This window comes from Galeopterus variegatus, unplaced genomic scaffold (genome assembly GCF_000696425.1).
Source record: "Galeopterus variegatus unplaced genomic scaffold, G_variegatus-3.0.2 Scaffold4435, whole genome shotgun sequence".
NCBI lineage: Eukaryota > Metazoa > Chordata > Mammalia > Dermoptera > Cynocephalidae > Galeopterus > Galeopterus variegatus.
In genome coordinates this window covers 51596-73814 of record NW_007730546.1, presented here as the reverse complement: position 1 = coordinate 73814, position 22219 = coordinate 51596, and the positions used below count along the sequence as shown (strand labels likewise).

The 22219-nt window shown below is 38.1% G+C and overlaps 1 protein-coding gene across 1 annotated transcript in view; it reads right to left on the bottom strand.

The window, feature by feature from the left end:
• LOC103603084 (succinate--hydroxymethylglutarate CoA-transferase-like) overlaps nt 1-22219 on the bottom strand; it is a gene marked incomplete at both ends in the record, with an annotated part of 188054 nt that overhangs the window by 115398 nt on the left and 50437 nt on the right. The gene's annotated exons all lie outside the window — the stretch shown is intronic.

The following is a 22219-nucleotide window of genomic DNA, read 5'->3' as shown; positions in this document are numbered from 1 at the left end:
GGACCTACAAAAATATTCTACAACATAAAAGGAAGAGAACACAGAACTCCAAGTGCATGAAAAGACAAGAATTTCAAAACCATTTATGTAGGAAAAAGAAATAAATTATAAATGGGGTCTACTTTATTGACTTAATAAAATTCAAGGAAATATGGTCTTCCTGAAATATGAGATATGAGACAACAGCACTACCTGAGAAGTCAAAAGAAATTACAATAGAGGCAGATAAGAATACTATGAAACAAATGTATTATAAATAAAGCTTTCAATATATTAAAAGTAAAAAGAAAAATTCAGCACTACAGGAAATGGAATATTTCAAACCTGAAAAGTTCTTCCAAAATGAAGAAGAAAAGGAGCAAGAACGAAATTGATGAGACAGAGAAAATATGAAAGACAGAAAGAGACCCATAATAAAGATACCTACCTCAAACTAGCCTAAACAAAAAAGAAAATAAAGAGAGAGAGAGAGAGAAGAGAGAGAATGTGTTGGCTCACAGACTTGAAGGGTTCAAAGGTATTCTAGCTTGTCGTGGATAGATCCATTCAATCAGCTGCAGTCATATGCCTATGCCCAGACCAATCATGTGCCCAGAAGATTGGAATCTACTGGCCCTCATTCACAAGACCATCTGGCATATAGAGACAGGAAGAGGATCATTCCAATTTGAAACACATGTACCAAATGAGATTCATATGAAATGAGGAGGGATGAGTACTCCCAAAGAAAAGTATACTAGGCAGATATAATCCTACATCCATTCTAGTAAGTTATACACCATTCTGTGGAATTTGAGCAACAACATGAGTAACTAGAATAATAAAATATCATCAAACAACATATTTTCAAGAAGTGTCAATGTGTCTACCATTATATCCTGTAGTGCAATGATATAGACAAAATGTAAGTTGATTGATAAGTCTAGTAAATGGATTCACATCTGAATTAACAGCTATAACCAAATGATATTGAAAGATAGCAAGCAAACTAGAGGTTGGTAATGTCACAATAATGCTGGTGTCTTCTGAACATGCTTTCTCATTTTTTGCAATATAAACAGACTGAGAATTTTTCAAATCTCTATTTCTGGTACCTTTCTGCTTAACAGTTTTTCTTTGATTTATTTCTCTCCTCTCTCATTTTACTATAAGCAGTCAGGAGGACCCAGACCACTGCTTAAACATTTTCCTTAGAAATCTTCTCAGCTAAATAACCAGTTTCACAGCCCACAAGTTCCATCTTCCACAAAAAAAACTAGAACACAATTCAGCCAAGTTCTTGCTAATTTATAACAAGGACTACCTTTTCTCCAATTACTAATAACTTGTTCCTTACTTTCTTCTGAGACCTCACCAGAATAGATTTTAACATCCATAGTTCTACCAACATTCTGTTCATGATTATGCATGTATTCTCTAAGAAAATGGAAGCTTTCTCTCCAGATCTCTTCTTTTGTTTCTCACTAGAATTACCTTTAACATCTGTATTTCTACCAACAATCCCTTCATGGTAATCTTGGCTTTTTCTAGGACGTACCTCAAACTCTTCCAGCACCCAGTTCCAAAGCCACTTACACATTTTTAGGTATTTTGTACATTACCCCATTTAGTATCAGAATCTGTATTAGTGTGCTTGGGCTGCTATAACAAAATACCATAGACTGGGTGCCTTAAAAAAACAGAAATTTATTTCTTACAGTTCTGAATGATAGGAGTCCAAGAATCAGGTTCCAGCTGATTTGGTTTCTAGTAAGGACACTTTTCCAGGCCTGCAGACAGCTGCCTTCTCACTGTCCTCACATGGCCTTTCCTTGGTGCATGTTCATAGAGAAAGTGGGAGAAAGAGCCCTCTCGTGACTCTTCTTGTAAAAACACTAATCCTATCAGATTAGGGCTCCACCCTTATAGCTTCATTTAACCTTAATTACTTACTTAGAGTCCCATATCCAAATGCAATCACACTAAGGCTTAAGTCTTCAGTATATCAACTTTGGGAGACACATACATTCAGTCCATAACAACTATATGTGTGTGTGTACATACATATACATACAAATATATATATACATAAAAATATCTATATACATATAAAATATATATACATTAAAGTGTATGAACATACACAAACATTTGTTTGTATCTATGTGTATGTGTGTGTATATATGTATTTATTTGTGTGTATACATATATTTAGACATATTAAAATTCTAAGTACAGCCTATAAGATAGATGTTATTTTATTTCATTTTTACAATTCAGGACCTAAGGCACAGAGAACTTTCTCAAGATCACAAAACCCAAAAATTGTGAAATCTTTATTCAAACCCAGATAATCTGGCCAGACAGTCTATGCTCTTATCTATTATCCTATTGTGCTTTTCTCTATGTTAGGAATGAAAAGAAGAAAATAACAATGGATACAACAGATTTTTTTTACTTATGGGAGAATACTCAACTTTATTACAATAAATTTGAACACATAAATTAAGTGGACAAATTTCTAGAAAAAAATACAATTCAACAAAATTTACTTAAAAAGAAATATAAAGAGTTTATAATTATTTACCTTTGCAAAAAAAATAGATCTACATTTAAAACCTATTCATTCAAAAACCACTAAGCCTATATGATTTAAAAGGTTATCCATACCAAACTTTAAATATACAGATAATTCAAATCTTCTAGAGAAGAGAAAAGGAATGGATATTGCCTATCCTCACTTTATAAGACTAATCTAATATAAAAACCAAACCAAACAAGAACAATATAAGAAAAGAAATATACCAGCCAGCCACCCAAAAAAACCACAAAAAAAAAAAAAAATAGAGAAAAGAAAGTTCTGGGCCAGCTTATTTATGAGAATAGAGGTGAAGTCCTATATTAAAGTCTAGAAAAATAAATCTGTAAATGTGTAAAAACAATACATTAATACCAATGAGTTACCCTGGGAATGTAAGGATGGTACAACATTTGAAAATCTAGTTATATAATTCACTATCTAGCAATATCAGGCAAAGTTGAAGATATATATATACCTATGATCCAGCAATTCTACTCTTAGGTATAGGTTTCAGACCATTTTAGACATATGAACAAAAAAAACATGTACAAGGATATGCATAACAACGTTGTAAAAGTAAAAAATGAGAAACGATCTAAACATCTTTCAACACATGAATGGTAAACAAATGGTGCCATACTGCAGGAATGGAATAATGTAGGATATTTAAACAATGAATGTATTAGAACTATATGTTTTAACATAGATACAACTCATAAAAGATGAGATGTAAAGTAAAGAAGGCAATTTTCAGAATGATGTATCAGTATGACACTATTTATATAAACTTTAAAAACATATAAAAAATCGGGCCGGCCCGGTGGCGCACTGCTACAGTGCGCCGCTTGGGAAGCGCGGCGGCGCTCCCGCCCAGGGTTCGGATCCCACATACAGACCGGTTCCCGCTCACTGGCTGAGCGAGGCGTGGGAGCAACACCGAGGTTCGCGATCCCGTTGCCGGTCCCGGTCCGGTACGGGCGTGACACTGAGGGTTGCGATCCATTGCCGGACACGAAAAAAGACAAAAAGGAAAAAAAAAAAAAAAAAACATATAAAATAGTACCATGCATTGTTTAAAGACATTTACATATGTAATATAAGAATAAAGTACTGGTGACAATGATAACACCAGATTTAGGATAGTGCTTATCCCTCCATGGGGGAGGAAATGGAAAGAGAGGTCACCTGAACACATACTTCCCTCCATGCCTTATACACACCCAGGCCTGTAACACTCAAGTCCTCTTCTCCCCATTCTTCCGTCTTCACCTATATTCTACTCAGCCTTCAATATTTAGATCAAATTTCATTTCCTATGTAAATCTTTCTCTAACTCTGGTTCCTTGCTCATCTGAGCTCCCACAGTTCTTTGTAAAAACCACAATTAAAGCAGCAATTACATAAATTATTTATATATTGTAATCCTGTCTTCCTCACTGTGGCTCCTTATATGAACTCTGGAGGACCCCATTTAAAGAAATATAATTCAACAAGTACCTAGTAAGAATCAAATACTATGTGCCCCTTGGCTAAGTGCTATTTTGCTAAACACATTATATGGTTCCTGCCTTCAAAAAGATTACATTTACCAAAAAAAAAAAAAAAAGTACATAAAAGTATTAGAAAACTATACAATCAATTAAATAATCAAATGCTAGCTAGTATGTGTTAGGTAAAGAGGAAAATAAAATTCTTTCTTTTTTTTTTTTTTTGCCTTTTTTCGTGTCCGGCAATGGATCGCAACCCTCAGTGTCGCGCCCATACTGGACCGGGACCGGCAACGGGATTGCAACCCTTGGTGTTGCGCCCGCACCTCGTTCAGCCAGTGAGCGGGAACCGGTCTGTATGTGGGATCCGAACCCTCGGCAGGAGCGCCGCCGCACTCCCAAGTGGCGCACTGCAGCAGTGCGCCACCGGGCCGGCCCAAAAATGAAATTATTGAAGGTAATAAAATAAGTAGAATTCAAGCTGGAACTGTGAGAAAGGAAAAAGACCAGGGGGAATATAGAGTGATGCTGACTAGGTCTTTGGAAACACTCTAAAACAAGGGTCAGCAAACTTTTTCTGTAAAGGGCTCATGGTAAGTATTTTCAGCTTTGAAGACCATACAGTCTCTGTTGCAACTAGTCAACTCTGCTGTTGAAGCACAAAAGCAGCCAGACATCACATTATCAAATAAGTGTGGTTGTGATTAAATAAAACTTTATTTATGGACACTGAAATTTGAACATCATGTAATTTTCATGCATTACAAAATATTATTCTTCATTTGATTTTTTCAACCATTTAAAGATGTGAAAACTATTCTTAGCTCATGGGTCACATAAAATCAGCACAGGTCCATGCACCATATTTTGCCAACCCCTGCTCTAAAGGACTTCCAGTTGCAGTATAGAAAATAAATCAGCCTGAGGATAGGATCAGTACTAAAAGCTGATAATAAATGCTACACAATGAAAAGTCAAGGTGGATCCAGGTATTAAGGACCTCATAAATATCAAGATAAAATAAACATACTAATAAATAAAATAAACAGAAATATCAATGAGACAACATTCCTTGAACTCATGTGTTTCCTAGCTCACAATCTAAATTTATAATTTTCCAAGTTTTAGGAAGTAGGACAAAGAATAAGATGCCATCAATGAACCCAGAATGCATATCACTGGCTGGAGCCAACACAGCTGGCTAGGGGATAATATGAGCATGTTGAGTACCCACTACCCAGCCTCTTGCGAACAGGCCTAAGGTTTGCATGGAAGGCAGGGAGGAAAACGAGATAAGACTTTCAACTAATAGAAATGTTTATAGGGAAAGAAGGGGGGCAGGGAGATGGGAAGGAAAAAAATATATTTTCAAGTTCAGAGATCAGCCCAAGAGATTCTATTCTTGATAGAGCTTTGTTGAAATACCATCATCTATTTAAGTATCTATGGTTCCTTTTCCTTTTTTTTTTCCCTAAAAGAATCCATGACTGAAACACTAGACATAGTTTCAAAAGGATTTCTGACTCCTCAGCTTTGAGAAGACTTGGATGCAAGTACCAAGTCTTTCTAATTTGCTCTATAACCCCAGCTAGCACATTCTATGAGGTGGCATGCTGGTAATTATTATGGATGAATATCATAAATTATTAGCATGCAAATTAATTTACATTATGCAAGTAATTATAATAGCTGTGAGTTTAAAAGCTAATGGTAATTTCTAATAACTATAACAATAATAATCTTAGGAATGAACAGATGAATTAGGAAAAACTTTTGAGATAAACCTAAGGATAGAGGATTGATAGAGATGTGTGACTGATGGAGATGGAACTCACTCCGTAACTTAGTCTTCAGATGTATCAAAAAAAAATGCAAAGATGTTTATCAACAGTCATTACCTCACACAGAAAACTTCCTATATGCCATGCATCTAAAAACAGCAATATATTCCAAACCAGATTTCTTCAAGGCTGAGGGAGTAAAACCGTTAAGATATTAGGACCATCTATTAACTTCTAATATACCAGGATTGGAAAGTGCCATTATGGACAACAGATATTTTTTAAAAGACTCAAAAATGGAATACCAAGTAGTCTACACACTTTCCACAAAGCCCACTACTCTGAGTTAATCATCACCTAGTAACTACGAACTAAATATGGGTGTGTAGGTTTGTGTGTAGGGAACTTTATGATTGATAACACAAATTGCTAATTTGTCTTTCATTTGCTTTCCTGAGATTTGATTTCCCCTATATATTCTTTATCCTCATCCACAAAACAGGTCTCATCTGAAGTCCCCTTTCCTCTCTGTCATTCTGTTCTATAAAGTACAGAAAGGCAGCTTTCAACTAAGTATAAAGTCTTTAGTGAGAACTGGAGCTGTTCAAAAATTAAATCATCTCCGTCGTTAGGAGTGAGCTCCCTGCAGCTGTGTTGGAGAGAAGGTGGATGAGCATCTGGTATAGACTTTCTCAGGTGAGAGACAGTGATTTCTTCCAACCAGGAGGTCTAACTTCATAATGTCCCTCTTGAGATTCTGCACCATTTTGCCAGGCACTTTCACATGTATTTAATTTGGTCCTTATAACAACCCTTTGAGAACTGAGTCAAAATTGGAAACTAGGTCCTTCTCACACCCCATTCTCCTTTTGGAGATATGACCATCAAAACCAAAAGAATGCACAGGCACGATGGTTTTGTTTTAAGAGTACTGCTGTTTTCAGAAGCTTCCAACATTCTGCTGGCCTTCTCAGAAGAATGCATCTATAATGACTCAAATTCTTTTCCTGGTTTCTAACTAATTCAGAACCCACAATTTTACAAGTGTAGTCTGGTTTCTTTTTCCCTAAATGGACGGCACTTCCCACAGTGCTGGAGCCTCCCTGCCACTTTAGAGTCCTCTTATATGGCCTTTCCAAAGCTATTTCCATTGATTTATAATTTCACTAGCCAAAAGAGCTCAGTCCTGCACCCTTACAAATTTCTTTATGTACTTGCTCTTCCAGCTTATCTACACACATGTTTAATAAAGAGGTCCAGCAGAAATCTCTATAGGGACCTCACTGTTTGTACAACTCTACCAACATCAGGCTCACACATTCTACTTCGTGTTTCCTCTATTAATACCTATATGGGACAAATATTCTTCCTAAAATCATGATAATACAATTTGGAATAGCCTTGTTGTGAAAATTTTTAACTGACTCCTTGAAGTCTAAACAAATTGTGTTTGCTGTTTTTTTCCTGATGTTTGTTTACCCCTTCAAACAGCTCAGGCATATTGTGGAAAACAGGATGTTTTTCTCCATTCATTATATGAAGTGGTCAATGATACTACAACTTCTGGAGTCCACCAATATGAACGAGATTCACCAGTCACTAGATGGTAGTTTCCTGAGAAGATTTCATTAGAATGGAAGCAAGAGTGGAATTCACTAACAGTGAAGAGTGAGTACAATAACTTATTTCACATTTAGGTCCATTTATTCCCTTGAGTTTCTTCAGACCCTTACAATGAATGCTGTAAAGTTTCAGCAATTTACTTATATCCAGCATGCCAATCAGGCAGACATCCTGTTCCCTTAGCACTATTTGATCTAATACTACACATCTCACTTCTTTGCTTCAAAAGGCATGATGACAGTGGAAATTTTTACATTTCAACAAAGACCAAAGCAAAGAATTCATTGAGTCTCCAGATCTCCTTTCTTCCCCGTGAGCACCCTGATCATCAAGCAATCCCATTGATTCTCCAGTTGACCTTCTGACTTTCATGTATAAAAAAGCTTTTATTTCTGGATTGCAGTTCTTTTTGTAATGTTTCCTGAATTCCTTTATAGCCTGACTGGCTTCTTATTTACACCTGACCTGTCACACTTTGAGGTCTTCCCTACTTTTCCATCCATCTTTGCTTCTTTTACTTTATGAAATGGATGCAAAAGTTTTTATATGAGCTCCTAATCTTTGATATGTGACATATTTTCCTGCCCTTCCATTAATGTGTTTAAACCATTTCCAGATTTCCTACAAGTTACAGACTTTTTAAAATATTACTTTCAATTTTAACTTAATGCACACGTTGATTTGATCATAGTTCCATTCTCTAAAACTGAGGAATAATGTGATGGGATTTTTTTTTTTTTTTTTGGCTTTCATTCCCCTTCAGAAAGTTGAATGTAATTGAGTTGTGAGCATTATTACAATAGTTACAGATTATTTCCTGTACCAATCCCTGTCTAGTCTTAGGCCCAAGTCCAGTAAAATTCCATTCCTTCCTTAATTCTAAAACTTCTTACCCTACGAAGCAGACATTTGTATGAGATCTTCTTTCAGCCTCAGGGTGTGATTTCCCTCACACTAGTCTTAGGTCTAATTTTCCAGTGTTCTCAATATAATTTCATTATCCTTACCCTATTCGTTGGTCTTTGGTGGGGAATCTGAACCTAAAGTCCATGGATGGGTTCCAGAAACTCTGAGAAGCTCGAGAAATCGTAGACAAAATCATGCATGTATGTCTACTTTTCTAAGAAAGGACTCCACAGCTTTCATCAGTTTCTCAAAGGATTTATAGGCCCCCCTCAGAAAAAATTTAAGAGCCACTGGTCTATAGTGTTACTAAACATATTATCACTTAGCATGAATTTCTCATCTACAGAGAATTTATTTGCCCAGCATTATTTTATACATTTTTGTTTACGGTTTTTAATGTACCTATTCTGTTTATTCTGCATATAAAAAATCCTAGAATTTTATCCATCCCTGATATTCCTATAGATTTCCTAACCCAGCAGTATCAGTTTTCATTCGTCTACCAGTTTTCTTCTTCTACCAAGCCTATGAAAGAAGAATGGAATTAGAATCCTTACTTGCTACCAATCATTCTATCCAGGCTTCCATACAAGATGACAGAATAGACGGTCCCCAGCATCACTCTCTCCCACAAATCAACCAATTTACAACTATTAAAAAGCAATGACAGCCACGCTGGGGCTGCTAGAGCTCAGGCGAAGAGGAGGAGAGATCTATGGAGTGCATGAAGGTGGGAGAAGCCATGATGAGAGACAGAAAGAACTGCTCCAACTGTTTTGAGCCCCAGCCACTTCAAGGCTGGAGCTGGTGAGTGCACTGAGCAGGTGCTGGCAGAAGCTGCAGATATGCCCTTCAGGTGAAGTTGGTTGGAGGCTGCAGGGGAAAAGAGGGTCTTGGTGGCCCTCAGGCCAGCTAGACCATTAACAGGGTTCCCGTAGACCCACAACAACTGGAAAAAAAGGAGCCACTCAGGCCAGTGAGTCATTGCAAGGGACCAGTGCACAGCCTGTCCCATGGGAAGTGTTTGGAGTATAGGTGGTAGGGGAGATGGGCCCACTGGGGGAACATCAGGGTACAGCATGGAGAGCTGATCTGCCCCCCAATCAGCATAGGACCACTCAGTGGAGACTGGTCAGGAATATAGAATTGCATGGGGTGCAGCTTGCTGAAAAGACTCAGGCCCAGACCAGACTTTCTATACAACCCAGGTGTACTGGATCTCCCGAGACCCAGAAGTACCTATAAGGTCAACCATTAAAACATGAGCTGCACAAAAAGCCTTCCCCAAGGAATCAGCAGCAAAGCAGCATTTAGCTCAACCACAGAGCTCCAGTACTGATCCCCACAGGAAGTTCCCCCACTTCAGAATTAAGCAAAGGAGAACAAATTAGTTCCAGTGCAGAGTTTAAGTGGTGGGAACAGCAAATAATCCAACACAGAACTAAAAGAAAAAACAAAATACTCACAGACCAGAGAAAAAGTTTGATATTAACTAGTAAAGGTCTCACATCACCAAAGAACACCTATAAAGCTTAGAAGAGTCGACTGGAAGCCCCCTGGGCTACCAAGCCAGGGAGGGGGGAGGGTTGGGGGCCTCAGCCATGTGCCCAACACTCACAACCAGTCCCTAGGGTGGGGGTCTGCAGTGCTCAGCCATGCCCCCGACACCCACAACCAGCCCAGTGAAGACTACCAAGCCACCACAAGAAGTGCCCCAGGCCCCTGAGCTGGGGTGGTGGGGGGCGAGGGCTTCAGCCACACCCCCCTGACATCTGTACCCAGCCCAGCAATGACCAGGCCGCCACTGGAAGCCCCCTAGTCTACCCTGCAGGAATGAGGGGGCTGCCACAGGCCTCAACCATACCTTTCCCCCCTCCTTCCCCCATCCTACTTTCTGCTCCTTACCCCTCACCCCCTTCCCTCCAACTGCTCCACAACATCATGGAAGGTAAAAAAAATAATTAATATGCTGAAAAAGAAATCACTCTATCCATTCTTTTCTTTTTTCTAATGCTGTGGAGTTTATATAGCCAATAAACATAAACATATAAAACCTGGAGCTTCACTTTTCCACAAAACTGCCAATTTTCTATCTACATGAGTTGATTATCTGGCTATCCCAACACAACGTCTTCATTCAACATACCACTGAGTCCCCTTCTCCTTTCACTCTTCCCTCCAGCCCACCACCATAAGCCTAGCAAGGTCTGTATCAAATTGGGTCCCATGCTTCCTCTGCATTAATCAACTTTCTTCCAATTTTTAGGTTAAACCCTAAACTGCCACTTAACAGATTCACTACACACAAAGCTCATTTTCTGGCCCTCCACATTAACACAACACCTCAATGCACCATTATATTTGCTGAACAAACCTCAGATTCTTTTGCAATCTACACAGTAACACCATTATAAGTTTTGTTCCCTATCCCCCAGTTTCTTTGAACTAGAACTGAACTTCACTGATTTGACTCCTACAATGGAAACAAAAGGACATGTTAGGGAAAAAACAACAATCCACACCCCTTTAAAGGTTTTTTTGAGATGCACTTTAAGCAATGATCAAAAATATATATTAAAATTAACTATGCCAAAAACAAAAAAATCCAATGCAAATTTCAAAAGTTTAGCAAAAATTATCTTATTTTGAAGATACATAATGCTCATATTTTTTCAACACTTTACATGCTCTTCTATTTGAGACAGCACATTAACACAGTTGATGCTATATCAGAGTCTCCATCATACCTCATCAACAGGATCTTATCAAATGAAACCATAGGACTGCTTATGATGGGAAGTGCAAAAACTTTTACTGGGGTGTTTTCAGGATAAAAAGATCTCTTCAGGCTTCTTTGCAGTAGCTTTCCAAGCCTGCTGCTAACGAGGTAATGTTCCAATGACCCCCACGGTGTGTGAGTCACAGCTATTCAAAGCCTAGAGGTCATTTTTGAACCAAAAAAGGTCATTCCAAAGCAGTAAAGATAATAAAGGGCAGGGAATCTGGAACTTATTTGGCAAAAATTCAATTGGATTTGGCAGTTTGCATCTCAGAGTTTCTCTTTAGAAATAACGTTTAAATTGGTGATTAAGATCATGAGCCAGCTTGTGATATGGCTATACTAACAATACTAGCAGTGCTAATAATTGTATTGAGGTTGATCACTATTTACCACACTGAAGGAAATTTTCATTGAGAATTTCAATGTGGGCTGTAAGGAGAACTTCTCTCCCTGCTTCTGTTCTAGGATCAACAGGCTCCCTCTCACTCTACTGCCCTACCAATTTTCTCCCATTGACCCACCTGCTCATCCTGCACACATCTGCCAGGCAAAGGAAAGGAAGACTCCTCCATGATTTGGAGTACCCTCTAGTAGAGACAAACGATAGAAAGAGGGCTCCAGCCACAGCTGGTGAACTGGGTTATAAGAGCTGAGAGATGGGGATTACAGCAGCATAGCTGATGTCTCCAGGATAGGTAGAGTAATGGCAGCAACAGCTACCATACCCTAAACATTCACTACGTGCCAGCCTCTATGCCACATACTTTGTCACATGCACTGTCTTTCTGAATTGTCACCACAACCAAGGCAGGTAGTATTATCCATATTTTATAAATGAAGAATCTAAGGCTCAGTGAAATGAAGCAATGTGCCCAAGGTCTGATGCCAAAGCCTATTAAACAATACATTTAAAAACATTGCTGTCTTTGACAACTTCTGGAGTCTCAGCAGCAACAGTTAAAAAGAAAGGAGGGAAGGAAATACAACAGTAAAGGAGATGGTCCTGTAAAACTCCTATCACTGCAGAAATAAAAGTTTAGACATGAGTAGGAACAGAAATGAGCATTTTAGGCTTGTTTACCATAATTTAGGTACTGATTTAAAAAATAAAATTGATTTGCATTAAAGTGCTTTAATATCAATTCTGCTCCTGGTCTGCTCCTGGTCATCAGAAATCACATCATAATAAATGATATTAGAAAAAGGACTCAATGTTTAGAAGTAAATAGTATGGTTACATGGTTACCTTAATTATTTTGAACAAAAGATAATGATAATTAACCTAAAGCCATATTTTCACATCAATAAGAATATTTTCTTGGCTGAAATCACTCAAACTAAACATTTTTCATTCATTTAGTGGTATTTTAAATTAAATGCCTCTCTCCACATCCAGAAGAGGAAATATACACACTCACAAAACACATGCAAGCACACACACACCTGCTACTTTATGACTTGTTTGCTACCCTTGTTAACTAAAATAGATGAAAAACCACATCAGACTCAGAGGGAGGAGAGATTTGCAAAAGGTTGATTTATTTCAAGAACTAACTTTTCTCAAGCTGGGCATACAGCAAAAACTTGGATCTTCTAAAGCATAGTCCTTAACATTTTCACCCTTCTTTCCTAATATACAGACCTAACCAGTTGTTGATAAGACCGTTCCTAGGGGCCTCATACATCTCTGAAAGTATATCATCTCCCTTGAGATATTACTTACTGTACCTGTAAATGTACTCATATTCATCTTCATGGCTGAAACTAACTCCCTACAAGTTTACCCTTGGGACATTTCTTTCTGAGCAGACCCAATATTCTTATGAAAACACCCCTGAGACATCCACAAAAACTCAGAAAGGTCAGCACTTCCTCCAGCAATCATGTCGTTGTAGAGGTGGATGCTAATTTCAGGATACAGCCTTGCTTCCTTTCAGCTCTCAGTAACATCTACAGAGATCAAACCGGTACATTTATTCTTTGTTGCTGTGCTCAACAGCGCAGGATGCTGTTCTCTCAGTGAGCCAGTCACAGCATCTGCAGCATATTCTGTATTAAGGTTACGTAATGACAGACTAACCCATGCTACAAGGGGCTTAAAGAAGGGCAAGTCAGAAGGCAAGAGTGCTAATTCAACAAAATGAAAATCGTTTCCAGGAATCTCTCTGCAGGACTTTGAATCACAGTGAAAGGTAGTTTTACATTAAACAGTCAACGTGTACATCAGTAGTTCTAAGGGATGGGGAGATCATGTTCAGGGATTCTTGCAAGTCCGCATTGAAAACTACTGTCCCATTACCGGGTTACAAGAGTGACATCTAGTGGACACTCCATAGAATGACAGAAAGGGTTTCAAATGTGCATTAGAGCAGGACTCCTCAAGTCTAACACGAAAACAAATCAGCTGAAGATCTTGTTCAAATGTGCATTCTGGTTCAGTAGAATAAAATAGAATCTATTATTTCCAACAAACCATCAGGTGATGTTGATGCTGCTGTTATATGGACCACTCGGACTGGCCAGGACCTAGAGCATTTCACACCTGTTTTTACCCTCAGAAGAGGAGTCAGGGGACACTTGAGAATAATTTTCAGGTTAAAAATAGTTCAAATGAATTAGTAAGGTAATTTTTGTAAAAAAGCAAACACACATATGTTCCTATTTCACTAGTCCCATTCAGCATGCACACTTGCCGTCTTCTCTGAGCAGAGTCCTGGAAGCAGTACTCCTTTTGCTAAATGACAGACGCACATCTAAGAAGGAAAAAAGCATACTTCATAGCCATATTCATATGTGGACACAATTTATTCAAGTCTCCAATACAGATTCACTTCATCACTTAACATCTTATGGGTTTTCGGGGCCAGCCTGTGGCTCACTCGGGAGAGTGTGGTGCTGACAACACCAAGTCAAGGGTTAAGATACCCTTACCGGTCATCTTTAAAAAAAAAAAAAAAAAAAAAAACCATCTTATGGGTTTTCTTTCATTGTTATTACTTTATTTGCCCAATATTGATTTATATTATGATAGCAATTTGTACCATATCAGAACTCAATTCTTTTTCTCCCAGGTAATCGACACCTGAAGAGGAATCCATCAGGGTGTTATATTAGTGCTAAGCACACTTACTCGGAATTTCAGCAAGATTTGCCCTGGACACCCCTAAGAACAGAACAGGATGTGTAACTATATCCAAATCCAACCATTTCCAGAATCAAGTCCTGTGTGATTTATTTGAGCCAAATATCCTCAACCTCCAAACAGAAACACCAGGCTAGGCTCTTAGGTATAAAACAACATGTGAGCTCCTCTGTGGAGATTAGGTATAAAATAATGTGTGAGCTCCTCTGCCAGGCCTCACACAAACTCCTCCCATCAAGACCTCCATCTCACCGAGAATAGAACCCCTTCTTTGGTTCTAGGTCCACAGTTCTAGGAGCCACAACACTGATTTCCAATATTGAGGGAAATCAGTCTCTTCTTCAAAACATATGCACACGAACATGCACAAAACCCACTTTTTAGTCCAGTAGACTCCTTCAGGACAAGTCAATTGATCCAGGACAAATAATCATGTTTAAGCAGTGGACCCCCTATATTGAACAAACAAACAACAGCAAAGGTGAAACTGTTGTGGTTAAAATGGGGTTGCAATGCTTGGAGATCTGCCCCAAATTGTCCCCCTCCCTTACCCCTGAATATTCTTGCTCATGCTCCCAACACTTCTTCCCACCCCAACTGCCCCAGCCTACCAACTTCACAGAAATACAATTTGAAAAACAGAAACTATGAGTCTCAAAATAGATAAAAACCATCCCAAACTCCTATACTGCTCAAGGACAGTATTGTTCTCATTAAATAGATGGAGCTAGATAGAGCTGTTCCACTATAACTTGACAATTATGATTCTAATACAATTTTAGCATATGCAATCAAAGGATTTATTCAGAAGATGTACAACCTGATTTCCTGAAGGAAATTTGCTTTTAAGTCATAACTAAAAATCCCTGTGATGAGTAAACAACAGAATTGTTTATACCTCTTCCATTGCTCTTGGCAGTCCTAAAGGGGAAATTATGTAGAGGAAAATGTCACATAATCCTTCCTCAAAAGTGGGATGAAGACAGAAAACAAAACTAAACATGCAGCAATGTATCATCTGCCTATATAGTATAGTGGGCTCAAGTTCCCCTGCCTCAGCTAGGAAAACCAGTTTTTGTTTTTGTTTTAGAATACCAGTTATACCACTTACTTGTGACCTTGCACAAGTTACCTAAACTCTATGCCTCAGTTTCCTCATCTGAAAATGGGAATAATAGCAATATCTATTTCAAGGGTTGTTGTGAGGACTGAACTAATATATGTAAAGTATTTAGTAACTGGCACATAATAATCATTCATAAATGACTGATGATTATAATTATTAATGTAATACTACTAGAAGTAATGACTGTTGGGCTGGCCCGGTGGCGCACTGGAGAGTGCGCCACTTGGGAGCGTGGCAGCGCTCCCGCCGAGGGTTCAGATCCCATGTGGAGACCGGTTCCCACTCACTGGCTGAGCGCGGTGCGGGCGCAACACCGAGGGTTGTGATCCCGTTGCTGGTCCCCGGTACGGGCACAACACCGAGGGTTGCGATCCCATTACCGGTCAGTAAAAAAAGACAAAAAGGAAAAAAAAAAAAAAAAGAAGTAATGACTATTAACATTCTTATTTAACTGAATATTCAAAATAGCCTTTGATTCTTTTGGATAATTTTAGCCAAATTTGATAGACATAGAAAATACACAATCCTATCAATTCTGCCTATATATTGAGAAAGCAAAAGAAACAGATTAGATCCTAAACGAATTCCAGATTTATTACTTAAGATACATTGTATCTCCTTTGCCTCCTTCTATTTTACCCCTTACTGAAATGCATTTAAAAGACTATATTTATCGATTGTAGGCAATTCTGATTTTTAAAAATCACAATAGCTTTTAAACAGTTATAAATATATTTATTCTTTGCACAGCATATTCCTCCTTGAACATCACATTATCTAATTTATCTTAAATTTAGGAATTTTGTTTCAAATCAAAGAAAGCCAAAACCTTTCCTAAGGAGAAACCCAGAGGGTGGCAGCTATTAGGCCAGTAGCTGGCACATCTGCCCTAATTTTACCTGTCTCTTGGACTGCTGAATGACCTATATTTTTAAGATTGTGGCAAATTCATGGTCAACTGGTTTTAAAGTAACCAGAATCTTCAAACAAAAGTTTTTGTTTTATTTTAACGAGAATCCCAAATTCGTAGGGATCAAGGCATACACAAGCTTTAATGCAAATATTCAAAAGCTACCTGGCCAAAACCTTTAGAACAATAGGGGATGGGGGAAATTCAGACAATTCACATCTTAATTTACAAAAAAAAAGACTTGAATATTCTAACTTGTCAGTGCTAATTAATCCAAAAGTCTGCAGAAAACTCTGAAATGTAATTGAATATATTTGCTATCACCTGCTCTTTTGTTCCCAATGAAACTCCAAGATTTTTTTTGATAAACATTATCAATGTTCATTGCAATTTTAAAGTTATAAGAACAGTTGTATAAAATATTCTGTACTTTTCTCACTTTTTAATGCTGAGGGAGAAATCTCCACAATTTTTTGCTCTCCAAAGGGTGGTATGTATCTTTTTTTAATTTTCAATGATTTGGTTTATTAATTTGTTTAACACAGAAGCCTTTTGCTCAAATTCATAGGGTTTTTAAAATTTATTTTCTGAACTAAAACATAATTGATTATACATATTTATGGAGTAGACTTGACTATCAGTATTTGTGTACAGCACATAATGACCAAATCAATATTATTAGCATATTCATCATTACAAATCATAATAATTCTTCTCTTACCCAATTACTCCCTTAGTCCCTTCCTCTTCTTCCTTTCCCACTTCTAGTAACTATAGGTCTGTTCTCTCCTTCTGAACGTTCAACATTTTATTGTGGTCTTTTTTTTCTTTTTCTTTCTTTCTTTAAACATTTTATTGTGGTTCTTTCTTTCAATGTTTTATTGTGGTTCTTCTCTGTCTCTCCCTCTCTCTCTCTCTCTTTCTCTTTCTTTCTTTCTTTCTTAGCTCCCACTTATGAAGACACGCAGAATTTCTCTTTCTGTGCCTGGCTTATTTCCCTTAACATACTCTTCTCCGGGTTCATCCATGTTGCTTTGAATGGCAGAGTTTCATTCATTTTTATGGCTGAGTAGTATTCCACTGTGTATATATACCACATTTTCCTTATCCAGTCATCCATCGATGGACATTTAGGTTGGTTCCATATCTTGGCTATCATAAATAGATCTGCACTGAACACAGGAGTGCAGGTATCCCTTCAACATGATGATTTCCATTCCTTTGGGTATAAGCCCAGAAGTGGGATTGCTGGGTCATATGGTATTTCTATCTACAGTTGTTTGAGAAACCTCCATACTGTTTTCCATAGTGGCTATGCTAATTTGAAGTCGGTTGGTATACGTCTTTTATATAGATAAGTTCCCATCTTGTGTGGGCTTGTTGGAGATTACTTCTGAAAATCATTTTTGTCATGTTTCTTCTTAAGTATGAATTTATACTAAGTCTCAACTAAGTAGACAATCCAGTAAACTAGAATCCCTATTTCCTTTAACAACTGAATGGTATTGCTATACATAATTCTCCTCAAACTCTCCTCTTTCAAACTCTCAAACTCTCCTCAAATTCTCTTCTTTCACTAATGCTACATTTGGGCAATGACTCAACACTACAGTTTCTGAAAAAGATCTGAGAAGAGTGTTTTAAAACAGAAAAATACCAGAGCGATTTGTCCCACTTTACTTCTTTAATAAAAAAAAAAAAGAAATTAAAATTAATGAAGAAATTCAGCTCACTTGTCTTTATGAATTCTGCCCCCTAGCTTCCATGGATAGTTTTTACAGAGACTATTTCATACTTTCATAGAAACTATTATTTACAAAGTTATAATTATTAATTCAACTACGGCAATAAAAATAGGAGCCACCTTTTATTGAATGTTTTCTAGAGTCAGGTACTGCAGAAAACATTTAGCACACACTATCTTATTTAATTCCTCCAGGTTTGTCTGATTCCAAAGTTCAAGTTCTACCAACTGTGCCTTCTATATTGCCTCTGAGTTCCTTGAAATCAAGGGCCCAAGTTTTCCTCATCTGGAAGCTTTCAGAACTAAAAGAGTGCCTCCTCCATAGGGGGCCCAATTTTTTATTAAAATTAAAAATTTTGGGCCGGCCCAGTGGCGCACTGCTACAGTGTGCCACTTGGGAAGCGTGGCGGCGCTCCCGCCGAGGGTTCGGATCCCACATACAGACCAGTTCCCGCTCACTGGCTGAGCGAGGCGCGGGAGCAACACCGAGGGTTGCGATCCCATTGCCGGTCCCGGTCCGGTACGGGCGCAACACTGAGGGTTGTGATCCGATGCCGGTCACGAAAAAAGACAAAAAGGAAAAAAAAAATTTTTAATGAAATTTTTTAATTGATTTATCAACTAAGCTGGCCAGTTAGCTTAGAGAGCAGTGTTGGAAACACCAAAGTCAAGGGCTCCGATCCCTGTACTGGCCAGCCACCAAAAAAAAACGTCATTTGAAAGCAGTGAGTTGAGACTATGGTAGAGGGAAACCTACACTTGCCCCCTACCTCTGAACTCAAATATACTTCGATAGCAGGACCAATTATTAGGTTTGGTAACCTCTAGAATGTAATAAATAGATCATATGTTAAAGAGATGAGGAAAAAAGAAGAATTCTACTATCTGTCAAAGAAACGAAAAGACATGTATCCAAGACATATGAGGCACATGAAAAGAACTACTAGTTTGGGATATAGTGGGAAAGGAAACAAGTTTTGAAATCTTAAAACCATAGTTCTGATCCAGACTAGGACATAGAAAGAAGCTGGTTAATGCCTCTAAGTCTCCCTTTCATCAATATAAAATGAGAAAAGAAAAACTGTAGCCCAGTTACATAGCATGTGTCCAGTGGTAGCCAGCATGACTATTATTACTGTTATTACCAATGCATCAATTAAATTAAATATGTGATACAATCATATGCTTGTTTAAATTGTACCTTTGAACATTAATGAGTGACTTATTGTGACTATGGTTAAAACAAAAAAAGGTCACACAAGGGACAGGTTATATCGTTTACATCTTGACTTTTTAAAAAATCCTTAACTTGGGATAAAAAAAATAAAAAGTTTCCCATTGTTACCTAATCTCCCATGATTTGACAGCACTTTGACATCCTTTAAGGCATGATAGCAAAGTGCTGCATCTCTTCAAACTTGGAATTTACTGCCTGTCTTAGTCTCTGCTTGTGCCAAATTAAATATACAGTATAATATCCCTACCAGAAATAACATAGCACAGCTTCCTGCTGTACTTCTTCATTGAATAAGCCCAAACTGAAGCAAGGAAGACATTATTTTATTTTATCATCTAAGTAATTGTTTTCTTGGACCTCTTGAATTGGAAGCTCCTTCAGAAGAACAGTTTAGAAGAAATCACCGTGTGAAATATCAGGCCATTTTAAAGGCTCAAGAAAGAGCCTAAGATGAGTATTCCTATTGCTCAGACAGTCAACTTCCCCTAGCTATTCCAAACCACCCAAACTCCTGGGGTCTCATGGTGCTGAAAAAAGCTCTTTGCCAGTGAGGCACAAATAGCATTGTAGAGTAGTTAGTGCAGTGCTTCCCTCTAGCACATACCACCCAAAACTCTTTGGCAGACTTTTGTAATATAAGAGCATAGAGAACTGGGATGGCCTGGGGGTCCAAGGAAGGTGGGCACGTTTTTAAGGCAAAATATGTGATCATGTGCTTATCCACTAAGGGACAGTGCAGGTGACAGAGGAGACAAAGTGCAGGAGTAATGCCCTTATGTAAGCAAAATGAGGAAAGAGACGATGCATCCATGTGACAGGAGGGAATACAGTGTGGGTGCACACGCAGGGGTTTGTGAGGTGCAGCAGGGAAAAGATGAAGTAGTTCTCTTCCATTGCATCAATTTTTAGTGAAATAAGAGGCAAAGTCTTTAGCTAAGGGTGAGTAGAGATGGAGAAGATCTGAGGGGGAGAAGCTGTGAAGCAGTCATCTTTTAGAGGATCGGCTATCTGCTTTCTCTGCTCAATCTTCTCCCGTCTCTAAAACGCACCTATCTTTATAACTGTTTAAAGGGCTGGAAAACATGAATGCATTAAAAATATTAACATGAACATTATGTAATTATTAATCCTTTAGGCTAGATGTTTCTCTGGGGCAAGGCCCAATGTTTTTTTTGTTTGTTTTTTTTTTTTGTCAATATACAATGTGGTTGATTATTATGACCCATCACCGAAACCTCCCTCCCTCCTCCCTCTCTCGCCCCCCTCCCACCCAAGAATGTCCTTGAAGGTGTTACAACAAGCAAACGGAAAGGACATTCTAAGGCCCAATGTTAATGGGAAACAAAAAGCACTGAAATTCAAAAATTCTTTTTAAAAATCTGAATTCTAGGAAAAGCATCCACCAATATGTTCAATAAGTAGAACAGTGATTATCTCAGTTGTCCAACTTACTCATTCTTAAAAAGTTGGCAGCAAAAGAATAGGGAGAAAAAGAACACAAATAAATAATCAATCTGAGAAGTTAAGAACTGCAGGTTCATAAAATAACACACAAATTTAAAGAACAACTACTTTTCAGCCTTTTATGTTCCATGCATTCAAAGTCTATAACCTTCCAGATAGGGTTCAACAAGAATTGAGGAGAGTGAAGTGGTCATCGTAACTAACTCCTGAGACCATGAGGGTCTTCCATGATAGACACTAAGCTCGAAACTCAGACAACTCAAATTAGATGCAAAGCTGCAATTATTATAGAAAACTGAATTATAATTATCCTGGCATTCACCCATAAAAATACTCCCCAAATCCATTTTTAAAATTGAAAACAGACCAGAGTCTCTAAGCATATCTAGGACCCATCTTGGTATGTGAGTTTCAGTCAGGCTAAATTTGCATTTATTCCTTAATCACAGTGCTGAACCAGTTCTCTTCCAAGAGAAAGCAAATTAATTCTGGGCCCCTACTAGATCTCTTACTTCTTACAGATAATAAAGCTGCAATCAACCAAGATCAAATAAGTACAGTACCCACTTTATGTGACTGGGTCAGTTCAACCAGTAACATCTCTATCTTTGAAGAATAGACACACACACACACACACAGAGAGAGAGAGAGAGAGAGAGAGACCAATCAACCAAGATCAAATAAGTACAGTACCCACTTTATGTGACTGGGTCAGTTCAACCAGTCACATCTCTATCTTTGAAGAATAGACACACACACACACACACAGAGAGAGAGAGAGAGAGACAGAGAGAGAGAGAGAGACTTCCATATCTCTTATCTTCCAAAATAAAAGCCAAACATTTGCCTCCCAGTGAAATAACAGAGAGCATACCGAGGATGCCAGAACTCTAGGTTCAGATGCCCAAACGGGATAACTAAGGTCTACATAAACCTTTTAAAAATGACATTCAATTTTAAAAATAAGAAAAAAAGTAAACTATAAACTTTATGCTTGAACATAGTGAACTAGGTGTCGTGATTTGTAATTACACTCAAGCCCTCCAACCCAGAAATGATTTCTCCATATACATCAAAGACAGAAGGTGGGACTTTTATTATTTCAGATGAATTCACACAGATTCCAACATCGTCCTCTGATAAAATACCATTGAGAGGGATTTCCATTATAATGATGAGTATAAATTAGCGATGAGACTCCCGAGCCAAGAGTAAGTCTGATGGAGAGGGTGTGGTGGTAGAGCTGAAGAAGGGAACTGAAATCACAGCATTTTCCTGTCAAAGGCAGCAAAGTCTGAAAGAATATTCAACAGGAGACAGGAGACTAGAGTTAGAGTCCCTCTACCAAATTTAGGTATCAAATTTATTATCTGAAAAGTAAGAATGCTGAATCCAATGATCTCTAACTGGTTCAAAAATACAATGACTTTTGTGAAAGGAGGTAGGTCTGACCAGAA